The 17,733-nt window shown below is 35.9% G+C and overlaps 1 protein-coding gene across 1 annotated transcript in view; it reads right to left on the bottom strand.

Moving 5' to 3' along the window:
- Positions 1-17,733, bottom strand: part of LOC129218898 (ribonuclease 3-like) — a 167,423-nt gene that overhangs the window by 129,600 nt on the left and 20,090 nt on the right. The window lies entirely within an intron of this gene.

The raw sequence follows: 17,733 nt of genomic DNA, 5'->3' as shown, positions 1-17,733 counted from the left end.
CACTAGTTGCATACACAAGTATATTTTTAAACTAATTTCCAGATTATCCACAAATTTCCTTATCTGTGGTTACCATGAAATCCTATATTCCACGGATAACTACAGACGTTTACTGCATTTCCAACTATGTAGAAGTCATATGACTTGCCTAGCAGGGTCAGTTCAGTTAACAGTTTATACAGAGCAATCTACTGTTGCAATAATCTCTGGGACAGATCTGAAGCTAAGGCAACAACGTGATTCCTTTACCTTAAAAATGAAGTCAGTTACAAGGGCTTTGACATATGGCTTTGGCTTAAAATTCTTTATGGCCTTGACTTAATATCTAAGATAAGGGAACCATTTTATGGCATGATCAGTCCCATTTTAATTGTCCTTACATTGCTAGGATTCTATTACAGCAAACAAAATTTATGATCCCTTGAAGGTTGTTGTAAGAAGATTTTACAGTACCTTGGTTAAGGAGTATTCTAGTCTAGAAATTCAAAAAAAAATCGATTTTTTTTCCTTCATATTCTCAGAGTTTAGACCTTTAAGAATAAGTTTCTAAGAGGATTTATGAAATTCAAATTATTTTTGGAGTTACAGTTAATTTTGTTGAAATAAACTCTTTTGCTGAAATGAGACTGCAAACTTTAAAAGTGTTTTTCTCGCAGCTAGTTTTTTAGAAACGGCTGATAAGATATCTCAAGTTCTAACACACCGATCTACTTGAAATTTGGACTTTCTTAGTACTATCAAAATTGTCCCCACGTAGGGGCTTTTGAAATTTTTGATTTTTATTATTTTTTAAAAAATACCCAAGTTTGAAAAAGGAGCCAAAAAGTAACCTTTTATTTTTTCAAAAAGACGTCATTTTGTGAAAAAAATTTTTTTTCAAATCGGCTACGTCCAGACAATTCTACATCATGTTTAATAAGAATTAACCTTGAATTTATGTTTCAGATCACCTAGAGGATTGGGATCCCATCAACCAGGAGACTCCCCCTTTTTTTAGCGGTCTAGGAAGATTGGGCGCCGCAGATTGGGTGCCGTAAATTGGGCGGCGGGAACTTTGGGCGCCGAGTATTTTGGGCGGCGGGAACTTTGGGTGCCGAGCATTTTAGGCGACGGGAACTTTGGGCGCCAAGCATTTTGGGCGCCAGGAACATTGGGCGCCGAGCATTTTGGGTGCCATGAACATTGGGCGCCGAGCATTTTGGGCGCCGGGAACTTTGGGCGCCTGTTGACCTAACAAATTTTGTCTAACTCCCGCAAGGAAGGTAAACACCAAGTTTAGCAGATGCCTTTCTGTTTCACATTTCTGTAGCTATCAAGTGAATGAAATGTCAGAATTCAAGTTGTATGGCTAAATCATTTTATTTATAATAATCCAATAATTAACAACTGTAAAACAAACTTTAACATGAGTAAATGGTATAAACAAGTATGAGGAATTTCAACACTCAAAAACATCCTTCATGTTCCAAAAGAACATCTTCCAAAAAAAACATTTGACACCCTAACATGAATTATCCTAAAAATGTTTCAAAAATTTTAAGTCCCTAACTCTCATGGCGAAATTCTAAAAGCCATCCCCTAAGTGCAGGACGTCGCCCCAACAGCGAACGATCCTCTCAAAAATACGACTATCGTCAGTCGAAAATGAGAAACGCGAGCAGAAGAAGTGATTTCCTTCTCATTTCCTCCTGTTTATATAATACAGCGCACTCAATGCACGTCACGCCGGATATGCCTACGTAAGAGCTCAGTCTGGATGCTTCCAGAACATTCGATTTGCCTATCGAGCTATCGGGAGATTACATCATCTCCGCTCGTGCTCTGACGTCACATCCTTCTTCCTGACGAAACACGTCGTTCGAAGTCATTCTGATGTTTACAGGTTGATTCTCCCGTACGCGAATTGAAACAAGCGTCCTTTAAAGGACAAGATTAACTGCCTTTTCATTATTAAAGAAATACAAGTGAGTAAAAACATTTACACTTAGTTTTCACTTAGCTTTCAAAATGAATTGTTGAGAATATTTCTCAAATAGACATTTTTGGCTATCAGCGCAGAGCATTTTAGGCGCCGGGAACTTTGGGCGCCGAACCCTTTAGGCGGCGGGAACTTTGGGCGTCGAACACTTTAGGCGCCGAACACTTTGGGGGCCAGGAACTTTGGGCGCCGAGTATATTGTGCCCAGTATTCCCGGGGCCTAAAATGCTCGGCGCCCAATGTTTCCGGCGTCCAAAATGCTCGGCGCCCAATGTTCCCGGCGGTGAATTTTAAAACGCTCTCAATGCTTACGTTACGGTAGCTACCGGTTAGTTAATCAAGTGATAGCTAATGATCACGTACTCCAATCAACTGCTTAGAATGGTAACCGGTTGATCATAGAACCCTGTGGTTAGTAACCAGTCGACCGGTAAAGTTCGTCGAACGCAAGGAATGCTTGCGTTCGACGAGCTCAACTGGTAGCTACCGGTTAATCGATCACATGACATCTAATGATCACGTGCTTCAATTAACTAATCAACATATTAATACGGTAACCGGTTGATGATAGAATGCAGCGGTTAGCAACCGGTTACTCAGTGGTCGACCGGTTAGGATCGCCGAACAAAACCAATTACAGTACATTGGCGAAATGAGAAATAAAAACGACCACGTTCTATTAAACAGCATGGTAACCTGGATACATTAAAGCAGCCCCGAGTAAAATGTAAACAGAGCCGCCCCTTTAAATTGTGAGGTAGAAATTGCAATGCGAAATATTGCTGTTTAAAGTTTTAGTTCGTTTTAATTTCACGATTTACTGTTTTTTGTGTTGTGAAATATTTCCGTTTTTGTAGGCTTTCTTCTGAATCTTAATTTACGTCTGTATTGTTGTTATGTTTGGAAAATTCTGCTTGTTGTAAACATTCGCAAGAAACTCACATTGAAAGAGATGCAGAACAGATTTTAACATGGTAGATAATACATGCTGTTTCAAAATGAGTTTCTTTGACTGTTGATTTTTTTTTATATTCTTGAGAATAGTAACTGAAATACGGTCTGAGTGTGCTTCTCTTATGTTGTTGTTTTAATTTATTGGTTTTCTCTGAACAATATGTTGAAGATTTTGGTTAAAGTTTGGTAAAGTCATAAAGTTTTTTAACAATAAAGATGTCGTGAGAAAATCTGTAAAAAATACTACCATTTAATGATCTAAGAAATACATTTTATCTCAGGAAAGAATATAATCCTTTTCATTTAATTTGTAATTTCACCTTCATCTGTCTCAGTTTTCAGTTTTATAAAAAAAAAAAAGGGGGAAAGGATGGGTGGGAAGATGTTGAGTCACTGCTCCTATGCTCTGTGGGGCTTGTGAGAATTTGAGTGACCAGTGTCAGCCTTTGCACACTCCCCCCCCCCCTATTTCCTAGAAAAATTTGAAATGACATGCTTGGCTACCACCAACTACTCGCAATCAGTAGTCATTGGCCCCAGGAACTGTAAGCTGTTCCATTTCGATTGTTTTATGCTCCGAGCTTGTGTCACTCCTTAACTGTACTAAATCATTATAGTCTAATAGGTGTGAGTTTATTTGTATGCTAATAATAATAATATATTCAGAGCTCTAAAAAAAATTTTTTTTTTTTTTGGCCTTGTTAATTTTGCCTGAATGAACTGATAATTGATAACAATTTGCAGATTGCACCAAAATCTTAATTATATTAAAATGTTCCCTATCAAAGGAGTTTACAGCAAATATTGTATAATTGACTTTGAATTCATAGCACCTGTGATAGTTAAGTTAGAGGGGGGAGGGGAGCCAAAGTGAGTGCCCTTGGCTAGTGCATTCTTGCACCCTTTGAACTTGCTCGTTTCCGTTTTTTTCCCTTACATTCATGGCATGTGAAGCAATCCGGAAAACTTGCAGAAGGGGTTGCTATTCATATTGTATTTTAATTAACTCTGAATTTGGAGCACTTCAGAAGTGATTGGTAGTCGGGGGGAAAGGGGGAGGGAGGCTCTTGAGCCAAAGTAAGCACCCTACAACTTGTGAGCCACCCATGTTTTTCTTTTTTAGGTTCAAAGCAATCCATATAAGTTTGCAGAAGGAGCTTGCAGTTAATTATTCTTGCATTATAATTAATTTTGAATTCATGGCACTGTGGAAGTGGAAGGAAAATTGGGGGAAGAGCCAGATCTGAAGCCTAAGTGAGCGCAAGATATGGCACGCTTCTCCATGACATTCAATCGTCCTCTCAACTTCATACTTTGTGCAGAATAGGGAGCTGAATAAGATTCAGAGTAAAGGATTGTGAGAGCCCATGGTGCGCCTACCAATCCTTACGCCCTTATGAATGAAGAACCTTTCAACAGAAGACATTTTGACAAAACCTTATTCTTTTCAAAGTCAAAGAGTCGGAGTCATTTTTTCTACAATTCCTCAGCCTTGGTTAGCACCTGCTTTCTCGACACTAGCTGGCTTATTAGTAATGGCAGATTAAATCAATTAAATTACCTGTCTTATTGGTAAACTTGCTGCTAGTAAGTGTATTTCATTTAATGATAGTTTCTTCGAAATAAAAACTTTTTACAATTGCTAATTAACAGTGAAATAAGAATCAAACAGATCAAAGTGATATGGCATCAAAAAAAATTGAGAAAACTACAAGAAAGGCCCGCATACCTTTCAAGATTCAAGACAGGAACTTAACATTTTGTTTGATTTCTGCTTCCAATTTGAAAGTTAATGATGGTTATGAGCAAGATTTGAAGAAAAACATATTTTTTACACATTTGTCAATTATGCATGTATGACATCCAGAGACTGCAATTTCATCCTTGTTATGGACTCATCAGTCTGGAATGCTCAATCACCAAGCTTAAGGCAGATGTCATCTCATTGAAGCTAAGAGTGCCAACAAACCGGTAACTAAATTTAATTGAGCAAATCACAAGGGTTCACAGCAGTGGTGTGCTTCAACTAAACAATCGAAGGCAATGCATGGGTATAAAGCAGAAAGTTACCGTCCTCAAGACTGGGCTAGGGCAGAACTACATGCAATATACTGACATCCCAGTCATGATATCCAGAGACTGCAGTTTCATCCTTGTTATGGGCTCATCAGTCTGAAATATTCAAGAACCGAGTTTGAGAGGCAGATACGAGACTCATTCAGCTTGAATGAGATGATTTCCGTATGTTGCCTGTAGTTCTACCTTAGCCCTGGCTAAAAGGTTGTAAACTGCTTTATACCCATGCTTTGCTTTCAATTGACGAGTTGAACTGCACCATTGCTGGGGACTCTCGCTGGTGTGTTAATTTTAATTTAGCTACCAGTCAGTTGGCACTCTAAGCATCAATGAGATGACATCTGCCTCCAGCTTAGTTATTGACTGTTCCAGACTGATGAGTCCATAACAATGACGAAACTGTAGTCTCTGTGTGTCATAACCAGGCTGTCGGTATATTGCATATCTACCTTAGCCCTGGATAACTTACTGCTGAATTGTTCCATACATGTTTTTCTACAACAATGTAATTGTCTTTAAAAGTTGTGCTGTAATTAAAGTCACTGAAATAAAGTACTTTTTGAATACATATCTGTGCATTAAAAACTTTTCAAAACCTAATTAAAAAGTATGGCAAAAATCAAATTATCTTAGGATCCTGATTTTGCTTCATTAGTTTTTTAAAACGAAAACGTGGACACTTTAACCACTTTAATTTGGTTTTAAAAAAGTGGTTCATTATCTACATAGTTTAAAATTAATATGAAGTGTTGATGTTCAATATTTTTCACGGATCATTCTTTTTGGAAGACCCTGCATTATGATTAATTAATTTTGTTTATTTAAGGGTGTATTCAGGGGGCTCGTCATTGCTCCCCTCCAGCTTTTGGAAATATCGATTTTGAATTTTTTCTCTATAAAATGCAATGGTATGTACCATCCCTCCTGGAGGAACCTTTCCTTTCTAAATTCTCACTGCAGGTTTAGTTCAAGGTCATATCTAATGAGTGGGTTTTTAGTGTTTTAAACCCACTCAGAAATTTTTCTAATATTATTCCAAAACTTGCTTTATTACATTTTTTCTATTTTTTTGCAGAAAAATTAAACTACAATAAACTTTCTATCATCCGCGAGTCATTTAACAAACAGGAACGTGTTTTTGCAGTAAGAAGCAGAAACAACGACTTTTTTGTCTAAAAATTGTAAATAAACTCATTTATTTTTGTTTCATTTAATTATTGTACTGTCCGACCATCACGAGAAAAGCCACTGCTGAAATGTCTGCGCCTGTCTACTGCCCAAGTAACGAGGCGCGTCTCATTTTCCCCAGAGAAGCTTAATGTAGGGAAAACCCGTATGACTGCATAAAGGCGAGAAGACGAAAGGCGAAATGGCCCCAGAAAAACCTTCCTGCTAACCTTTACAGAAAATGAACTAAGTCTGATTCTATATCAGTAGACGGGCTCAGACTTAACGGTGGGAGCTTTTCTCATGAAAGATAGACAATACGTTCTACATAGTACATACAATTGTTCTTTATCTATGCAAGTTCCGTTGTGCAAAAATACTAAACTTTTTTACTTTACTGTATAAATTTTCAGTTTGAAGAAAGTATTGAAGCATCAATGCAACTATATTTTTGTGGGAGGACAATTTTTACCTTATTGTCCCTCATTTTAGCCTTCTTGGGGTTTATCCGCGATTTTTATTATCAGCGGCACTTGTGACAACCGACCCGCTGATTTTGAAGAATTGTACCACCTCAGTGCTTTAACTGCAGTATTTATTTTTATTGTAGTTATTGCGAACATCATTTGTTTCAAAACAATACAGAGTTCCCTACAGATGTTAAATACCTATCACATACAAAATTTTTGAATTTGAAAGTACCAGACTTTTGTAAAACATTTTAAAGGTGTCAAAAAATATTAATTTAATAGGTGCATATATTTGAATGTGCATGCATGAGTACACTCATCTATTCTTTTGATTTTGCTGGGGTATAGTACCAATTGGGTTTTTTTTTAAATTTAATAAATGTCATTTTTTACATTTGCTCATGAGGAGGAGCACTTAAAGCGCAACTTTCTCAATTAAATTAACTATCATTAGAATATATGAATGATATAGAATTTTATTCATTATTTCGATTTCACTAGATATATGTTTGGTAAAACTTTTCCCAAAACAAAAGTCTCGTTACAACACACTTTTGCCAAAGAAATGACTTTTTTATGGAGAGTTTGCAAAAGGGAAGTGTTCTTGATGCTGTATTACCCTGTGTTACTTCCATGGCAGTTTCAACTTAACAAAAGACCATTAACTTTCCCTTTTCAATGAACCCCCAAAGGAGAAGTATACTGCCGTGGGCAAGTTATGGGTAGCATCTGAAGATTTTTAATGTTTTTGTATTTTTGTCACCTATTGTAGGTTAGCTTTAATCTATAAGCTTGCTTATTTGTTTCATGTTGAGAAAAAGTGCAAAAAAACGTCTTATTCCAACATTTCCCTATTGTTAGTATTGAATACAAAACAAGTTGCTTCAAATATCTCGAAAACTACTTTCTGCAGATACTGCCAATTACCTGCCCACTGCAGTATAAATGTTTGAAGGTACACTGAATTTTACTAGTGCTAAACTCATCAGTAAAAACTTGAAATTGAAACAACCATCAATCGATTAATTTTTAGAAATACCTTGTTTTTTTTTTATGTTTTTTTTTGAAAGGGGACACATCTAATATTCTCGATACCATTTGGATGTGTCCAAGTCTTTATACACGATATTTAGTATTATGTAGCAAAATTCTGAAAAGAGGCCTAAATTTTAAGCATAAGGATAACATTAGAAACACTATCACCTCACTAAAATCCTTGATTACAAAAGCTTTAGTTTGTAGAAAACCACAATCCAATTTTATTTATTAAATTTATATAGGTCTTGCATATTTATATTCTGACGGCATTGAAACTTCATTGACTCAACAGGCCTTTGTGAGCCCAAGAATCTTTTTTGTACAAAAATATTCTTATTTTTCTATGTCTTATACAAAAAGTGTACATTTTAAGTTGAAAATTTTGACAACTCATTACGCCCTTTTTCAAAATTATGTAATAAATTTGATTCAATTATAATTAGGTTGCCAATGATATAAAATTTTGAAATAAGAAACAGATTTAAATTTAAATAGCATGAATTTTTCTTCATGAAGATCTTCCCAGAATTTAAATTCTGGGACCTTTGGGAGTCACTGTAGACACCTTGTCAGCTAGGGCTTGCCAGCCCTCCATAAATATATCACTTAGATTTCAAGCTAGGCCCACTATAGTTGGGGCAAACCTAACCTGGGAATATTGTGAAGGCTACGCAAAACCTAATCACAGCATTACAGAGCTGCCGGTTAGGTTTACACCAGGCAGACATGGCCTCTTGTTGACCCCGTCGAAATTTAAACTTCCTATAATAGTCCTGGCCCCACAATGTAGTCCCGTAAAAATTTTTAGGTCCAGAGATTTTCTCTTTAGAATCTTGATCTGTAGGTGTTCTAATGTGAGAATATCTTGGGTAGACATGTTGAATCCTGCGCGAAATAATTTTACAGGCCATCAAAGATAGCGGCCATTTTGGTTCACTTGCTCATTACGTTTTTCGCAACGGGCGTACCTACAAATTTATTTTTAGTTTTGAACTGCAGTTTTTGGAGTGAAGGAAGTCAATTAATGTATTAATTATGTCATAAAATCCGGTCTAGCTGTTTCTTCAATTTTACGTGGAGATATCTCCAACATTTGTTGTTGAATATTCTGGTTATTAAAAAGAGTACAAAAATTAATAAATAATCCAAAATGCTCATTTGAAACTCCTGTTTATCACATACATGTTTCTTCAACAACACAATAAATGAAAAATACAAGATTAGTTACTTTTAAAAAAGGTTACGATCTGTTTTTGCATTGCATGTTATTGCACTACGACGAACGTCTGTATCATTTGATGCCACAGCCACTCTTTTCGAGCAATTTTTATCAGCCCAGTCTATGTGTGGAAAAATTTGTAGATCTGCATCTTCTCTTGAGTTATTCTAATTAAGTTCTTCAATGATGTGTCTCAAATCTCCTATGAAAAGTATTGCAGATTGCTTCTTCATTAACTGTTAAACCACTAGCAATAGCTGAAAATGTAGCATTTTTGACATTTCTTCTATTTACTTGCGTGCTAGTTACTGTAAATTTTCCTTATTTGATACTGAAGACCAGAATTTTTTTCCTGCATAGGTACTAGTGTTTTTCTGTCAATTACAGCAATGTTTGTTCTGCCCTTAGTTGATTCTCTTCTCATCTTTTCGAATTATTTCACGACATGCTGCAAATAACTATCGAACACAGGATGAAGTTCATGAAAAGAGCATACAGGAATGAATCCGTGCAGAACATTGATGATAACTTCGCCAAAAGTTTTCTTTATTTTGCGGACTTGTGACATGAAATATATAACGAGGGCAGTTTTTATTGGGGACACTTTGCTAAATAAAAAATGTTCTGGGAACGGATATTTCTGCAATCTAGCTTGGTAGGTGAATCACCACCGCCAGGGGCGTGCACGGGGGGGGGGGAAATAAGAGAAACCAGTTTGCCCTGGCCTGAGCCTGAAGGGGGCCTATTATTTTTAAAACTAGGGATGAAATATGTGCTTAAACAATATGGAAGGGCGGCCGAAACATTTGTGGGCATTTGTGACGGGCCCCAAATTTTCTGTGCACGCCCCTGACCATCACATAGTGTGTTCGTTGGAAACAAGTCATGAGCTAAAATATTTTTAATGCATTCTCCCCTTTCTTTCGCTATTTCCATGTCTCTGTACCCTTGTTAAAGTTGATTCTTCCCCATTAGCTTAGAAGTGATATTTTATGAAGAACTGTGTGCCTCAAATCATGGCAGGTTGACTTTGGAAAGTAAATCAGACAATTTTTGAAACAAAATGTATCCAGTCTAAACTGGCGGTACTGTTCTGATCAATGATTCATGATGCTGAGAAGGCGAATCTTGACACTACCATTCACAAGTTGTTTAGTGAGAAAGCTGTAAAGTTGCTCTGTTTCAGAAATATCATAGGGATTTACATGTTGATGGATAAAATCAACAAGTCTTTTGACATTTTCATCAAAATACTGGCTTCGATTGCCTATAAAAATAAGGATGCGGGACACTCTCACAGTGATCCATTAAATGAGAACTAGTAAGACCACGAAACACATTGCATATCATTAAAATTTCATGATTCTCTAAATGCCACTCGGCAACATACTTTTTCTCGTCTGCTCTGCAATTTCTCCGGCACTTTTCTGTGACCGTTGAATCGTTTGTTCCAATTTCATCTCTGGCTTCACAGCATTGAATTTTAACAACAAATTTACCTTGAATGAATTTTTCTTACAGGTAGGGACACTCATTTTCTAGCGCCCTTATTCTCTCTACGTACCATGTTTCATATAGTAGATAATTATGCAATCAAATACACGAAAGACTGGAAACAGTAATTCAACAGTTTGAACGTATAATTTGTAATTTTCTTCGCGATCAGCAATAATCAAGTGTTTTACAAGTGATACCAGTGAACGAAACACTTCCCAACACTTGCACAGTTCTGATTTGTCACTACATCCTTTAACAAAAACTCAATCTCTGTTTTCAAGCTTTCAATATTTGTGCGTTGCGATTGAATCATTATTTGACTTTTTTCCTCATCCATTGAGCCAAGAGCATCCTGAACCGTCTTTACTCGCTTAGCAGAACTCCTCTTGTAGTCTAAAATCAACATCTTATAATGATTTTCTCAAGATTATCAATGATTTTCTGCAGTCTTCACAGCCTCTTGTGAGCTAAAAGCAGCAGCAAGTACTTTTGGAGATAAATGACTAAAAAAAAAACCAACAAAGGGTCATTCTTTCTTTTGGAAGCACAGAAAAGAATCCTTTCATTATACGTTGTTACGAGAAATAGTTTTGTTTCATTTATAAAAACCAATGCATTTTCATCTACATGGAGCATTAAGCATCAACTCTTTTATTTCTGAAAGAATAAATGAGTTTAACAGAGACTTTAATATTTCATTTGCCTTTTTAAACAGTTCAAATTTTGAGGATAGATGTTGCGCAGACTGTGTATTGGTTTCTCGCTCATACTTTCGAATATAAGAGCTTATACAGTTTGGATGTGCATATGAATTCGCTGCAGAAACATTCATATCGCTGGTTAAGATTTGCTACTCTGTCAAAAACTTCGTCTTGATTTGGACCTCCTTCAGTACTTTCTGATTTTTCTAAAATATTGTTTTCACTTTCAAAATAACTTGTCTGTCCATTTTTTTCTACCATTTTTTTTTAGCGTTCTTCCTTTCGTGTATTTCTTATAGCACTAGTTGCTGCAATGACACACTATATTTTCTTGCCGCGTTTTTCAATATTGCGTCTTTGCGTATTTCAGCAGCTTCCCGAACTCGTTTTTGCTCGAAGAACATAATTTTTCTCTTGATTCCTTTTGACAAACTACATATTCGTTTGTTAAAACTGTCTTCAAGATGTCTTCAATTGCCTACCAAAACTTTCTGAACTCAGTTTAGAAATATCAGCCATTGCTAAAATAGTTATTGTCACAGAAAAACATGAAACAAAAAGTTTTTGGAACTGTGGAACATTTTTACTCGAAAACAATTACTTTGATAGCAGACGATACATAACCTTAAACAGCGTGGACCGAGGGGGGGGGGATCCCTATAGCCACTGGTTTTAACATGAATGCAAATTTTAATACAGTAGCGTATGCATATGAAAGGGCTGTTTTGATCAAAAAATCCCCTTCATAAGGTATTTTTGATCAAAAAATCCCCTTCATAAGGTATTTTTGACCAAAAAATCTCCTTCAGAAGGTATTTTCAATCAAAGAATCCCCTTCAGAAGGTATTTTTTATCGAAAAAATCCATTCAGAAGGTTTTTTTTTATCAAAAAAACCCCCCTTTAGAAGGTATTTTTGACCAAAAAAACCCCTACAGAAGATATTGCTGGCTACGCTGGTGACCTTGAAAAATATTGTTTTACATAAAAGGTTTTACACTTTAAAATCGTTTGGTTTTATTAAGAGTTATTAATTTTTGTACACTTTTAAGTAACTAGAATGTTAAACAAAAAAACGTTAGAGATACCTCACGTAAAAATTGTAGAAAAAGCCAGAGCGGTTTTTATGACATAACTATTACATTAATTGACTTTCTAAGGCCCAAAAATTTCAGTTCAAAACTAAAAATAAATTTATTGGTACGCACGTTGCGAAAAACGTAATGAGCAAGTGAACCAAAATGGCCGCTATCTTTGATGGCCTGTAAAATTATTTCGCGCAGGATTCAACATGTCTACCCAAGATATTCTCACATTAGAACACCTACAGATCAAGATTCTAAAGAGAAAATCTCTGGACCTAAAAATTTTTACGGGCATACATTGTGGGGCCTGGAATATAAGCAGGCCTGTCATTTAGGAGGGTCAATTGCCTCACCCCTAGCATTGAGAAATTAATGTTACATATATTCACTTCAAATTACTTCAGAGTTACCAGAAGATTAGTTTTCAGTGGCTGATTTATGGGTTTAAGAGGCCCATTGAAATATATTTTTGGAGACCCCTTTGTCTGTAATTATCATCATAATTGGCTGGATAGCCCATTGCGAGCCTTGGCCTTTTTCAGGAGATCCCGCCAGGCTGTCCTCCTCTTTGTCGTTGACCTCCAGTTTTTGATTTTAATGAAATCAAAATCAGAGTCCACACAGTCGACCTATCTTGTTTTTGGTCTACCCATTGGTCGTTGTCCAAATGGGACCACACTAAAGACCGTCAACGCAGCTCTGTCATTTTCCATTCTTGAGAAATGACCAGCCCACAGAGCCGGACTGGGTAATCGGGCGGTCGGGCGATCGCCCAAAGGGCCCTTAAGTCGCAGGGCCGGTTGCGATTTGTGGCTAAACTTTTTTTTTCTTCCGCAACACTCTCTTAATAGTTTGAAGAACCGTCAAATTTGGTGCTGTTTCACGTCGTGCTTGTTCGTCAAATTTGGCCTACGTTTAATAGGGGCTTGGGTGGCAATCAAAACACTGGACATAGGTTTAATATCAGAAGTTGCCACAAGGCTTTTTTTTTGGGGCGTACTCAGGGCTACCGAGAGCACTTGGATTTCCAATCCTGCGCCGAATCCAGTCCCGCGGGATTTCGGGATTGATTTTATTTTTCTAAAAATTTAATGCTAACATCAAATAGAAAAAGTTGTGCCTTTTAGGAAGAACTGCTTTTGTTACTAGAATTAGTAGCTTTCACGAATTCCGTACACCAATTGCAGAGCACTGCAAAGTCAGATCATAACTAGCAATTATCATTTCGTACACAAAAACATGTCCTAAAAAAGTCCAACGCGTCTTAACAAAGCGTTGCTCGTATGGAATGAGAAAGGATTTTTACTCAAAAAATAATGCTCTTGATGAAAACACCTGCTGTGGCTCCAGTGCAGTTGGTTTTACTGAGATTAAATTACTGCGGACATTTAACAAAAGATCCCCAGTAATTTCATCAACTTCTGTAGTAGATTTTTCTTTCTGAAGCATGGTTTTGTTCAAGAACTGCAAACTTAGGACCAAAGCGATGTCTATTGGGTACGTGTTTAGCTGTATCCAATTTAACTTGCATTGAGAATGGCCCAAGTGACTTAATTAACTTTTGTCATTGTGTTAGTGTATTTGATTCATTCCAGTAAGTGAAGACCAAGGGTAAGTACTGCTTTCTTTCACCAAGTCCTAGTCTCAGAAAATGTTTTGCATAACTTCACTAATTTTACCTTTCATTTTAAAGATACGTTCAAAAATTTGAGCAGCTTAATTTACTGCACTGTCATGCGAGTCCTCCTGTGTTTCATTCAAGTTCTTGTCGCCTCTTTTAAAGTCATGCCGAATATATAAATAATGCCAGGTTTTTCATTGCTTTCTTCTTTGGAGAAAAATATTGAGCACTTTTTTAAGTTAAAGGTTTTGAGTGCATTCCTGAAGCTTACAGAAGTGATCCAACATTGCATTCAGGCTACTCCAGCGGGTTTTTCAACCAATAATACACTTTCCCTATTTTTTCTAAAGTGTAATTTCCAAGATTTTAAACTTTAGTGATGATTTTCAAAAATGTTTTAAATTATATGCATTTTCTCAATTGCTGAGTGTCCATATAAAGCCAACAAGGAGCTAACTGTGACCTCGAATGAGTCTACAATTTCATTTTCGGAAAAATGTACTCCATTTTTGTTTGTGTTCTTAAGTGGTGAATCCACATTTTATCTCATGAGACAGTTTTTCTCTTTCTTCTTGCAGACGTACGAGGAAGGTGATTCAAACACATGATACTTGTGAAAATGTCGTTTTATGAGCGACAAAAGTTGAAAAATATATGAATGGAAAAAATTTGCAGGATTAATTCAGCTAAATATCATGCGGGATATCGTTGTATTCAGGATTGGAAACCCTAGGTTGGTTTTCCCCTGTCTGTTAGTTTTCCAGTTCCTTATCCACATTAAAACTTATACGAGGCCGGCTCCTTGTTTTCAACTAGGCTGACATGGCCTCTCCTTGGCCCTTAGTGTACTTCAGGGCCGTCTTCAAAGGGGTATAGAGGGTGCAATCCCCCGCTTTTTCCCCTAAGAATTCCATTAATTTATATTTTAACGATGCACAAAAAAAGAAGACCTTTGCAGTATTACAAAATTAAAATAGAATAAAAGTAACTAAAAGTATTTATTCTGCAAAATTTTAAATGATAGTGAACTCTTAAAATAAAATCATCCAAAATTCTGTATTATTAAGATTATATTATTAACGGTCACCAAATGTAAAAAACCACCAAAAAAAAAGTACATAGTGTAAACACGTGGCAAGTTTTAGTTGAAAAAAATGAATAGATAAATAAAATTAATAGCTTCATAGGGGCCACCGACATATTTACATCTTTAATTGTTTGCTTAAAATATCGTCACGATCACAGCTAAATGGAAAAAAACACAGGTGTCACCGAAATAGGTTTTAAATAGGAAAAAAAAACGTTAAAATACAGTGTTAGAGTTTTAAATTATTGCAATGAATGTGCACACCAGTTGCTTTAAGTTTTTGAATGCAAAAAACAAAAAATAATTAAATGATTCAGGGGGTATGATATTTAGCATTTAAAAAAAAGTGGAAAAAATACTTAAAGTATCATTGCAAAGTACACCATATCAGTTCAAAATGGTAAAAGTTATTTTTACTGGACAAATTTGTATTCTAAATAAAGGAAAATACTATGCTGTATAAACCAACGAAATCAGTCCAATGGTTTTGGCAAAAAAAAGGGTGGGTTTTTCGAAACAATTTTAACCAATATTAGAATAAATAAGTGAGGATAGCCAACAAGGAATTCCTTGAACCTTTATTCCTTCATTTTATGTCACCAAAGGTAGCCTCTAGAAGTGTGTTTTTGAAACTTTGATTTGGAAGCAATCCGAGGGAGATTTTCCAAAATCCACAATTGCAACCAACAAATATGGAGATTTTCAACTTCAAGAAACAAGAATAGAAACTCCCCCTTTCCATCATTATTTGAAATTTTGACTTAGAAAGAATTCCCAAATCCACTATTGAAACCTACAATTGCATATTTAGAACATCAATTTCAAAAACCCTACAAGAGAGCACACTCTCGTAACCTTTAGCAACGCCCTCTCGGTCCTCCCTATCATTGAAGACCGTCTAAACTTTCGTTTACGGGCATCACTTCTAAAGAGTTTCTGGGGAAGAGCTCTTGAACCTTTTCCTTCTCATAACATCATTGAATATCTACAACTGCATTCCTGGAACTTCAGGTTCGAAACATTGTCAGACCCCCAAACCTCTCCTCTCACGAACACACCAAAGATAGTCTAAAACTGCAATTTCGGCAAATTAACGGGAAGAAACTCTCAGAAAACTCCTCCATTCAATTTCGAGGTCCTTTAATAAATCAATTTCAAAACATTTCTGGAGGAGGCCTCCAAATCTTTTCTCCCCCAACGCCACCAAAGATCGTCTGAAAATGCGTTTTTAGAACTACAATTTCGAAAATATTTTCTGATATGGATTCCCGACCACTCCCCCCATCAAAATGGAAGATAATCTGCACACGTGTTTTTAAAGTATCGACTTCGAAATATTACCGTGCGAGAGCCCTCAAACGCTCCCCCCCCTCAACACTACAAAAGATTGTCCAAAAGCAGCGTTTATGAAATTACAATTTCGGAAACTGTCCGGTGGAGAAGCACCCAAACTCCATCTAGGAAAATATTACACTTACAATTAGGTTTACATTGCTAACACTTCAATCTTGTAATGACACCCTCTTAAACTAGAACCTGAAATCTTTCTAACTCTCTCCCTCTCTCTTGTTAAAATGCGTTAAAAATTGAGAGGCCGCCAAACATTCGCTCCTCAAATTTTTTACCTTGCGATAACCCTGCATTCGTTTTATTGCTTTTTCTCCTTCAATGTTTAAAAAACCCTAAAACTTGCAAGATTTTGTACAAGGAGGGGGGGGAGTAGATTTACCAGTGAGCTAAGGGCCGATTTTGTATAATCGCCCAGGCTGTTTTAACGGTCCAGTCCTGCCCTGCCAGCCCATCTCATTGTTTAGTTTGGTAAATTTAAAAATATTGATATTTCTAAAAAGTTTATTAAGTCTTTGTCTATCATAGAACTAAGTTAAAAAATAAATAAAAAAAGGCTGCAATTTTGAATCATCTTTATAGCCTTATGGTCCTGGGAGCCCCTTACAATTGCAACATGGTAGATCTGCCATTCCATCCTTAGAATTTTTTTTTTTTTACTTGTCTTGATGCTGTCCTAGATATTTTGGTCTAAACTCGGATTTTTTTAATGCAAAACCAAAATACATCATAGCTTTAGAACAACAGTAACATACCTAATCACAGATATAACACTAAGATATCTTACTGTTGCTTTGAGGGGACAATATAGGGGTTTTTTTTAAAGAAACACAATTGAGATTTTATTAGTATTTAAAATAAATTGATATGATATTTCGTTATCATTCTTTATTTTCAACTTTAACTTTTTAATCACCAGTAGGATTGCAGGAAAGGTAGGAAAAATTCTTAGTATTTTTTGACTGTTCCACAACCCAACTAGTTTTTAACTCATAAGTAAAATGCATTTTAATATTTTTCGGAAAATATAAAAGGAATATCGTCTGCAATTTGAATTATGCGTAACTTCAACACACAGAAGAATCAAACTGAAGTATATTTACGAATTAAAATACATTGAATCAATACTGAATTAAAAGAAATGTCAAGTATATCCTAAAAAATTCATATATTTTTTACATTATATTAGTCAACAATATAACAACTTTTTATAAAGCTAACAAAATTCGTGGTTGTTTCACAAAATAAGATTGTATGTGACAAAACATAAGTTTCAAGGATTTTAAATATAATACGAGTTAAAATATGAAAGCCATAACGTATGAAGATGAAGCCAAGCTTTCACGACTGCACAAGTAGCATTTGTAAACAAAATTTATAAGTCTCAATATAAAATTTAACTAGCGTAATATCCATACACGACTTGCAACATTTAAAAATTTGATACATATTGTGTTCAAATAATTGTTTAATTAGACCAAGAATATCATTCAGA

Source organism: Uloborus diversus, chromosome 3 (assembly GCF_026930045.1).
Source record: "Uloborus diversus isolate 005 chromosome 3, Udiv.v.3.1, whole genome shotgun sequence".
In the NCBI taxonomy this organism is placed as follows: Eukaryota; Metazoa; Arthropoda; class Arachnida; order Araneae; family Uloboridae; genus Uloborus; species Uloborus diversus.
This window is presented reverse-complemented; position numbering and strand designations above follow the sequence as displayed.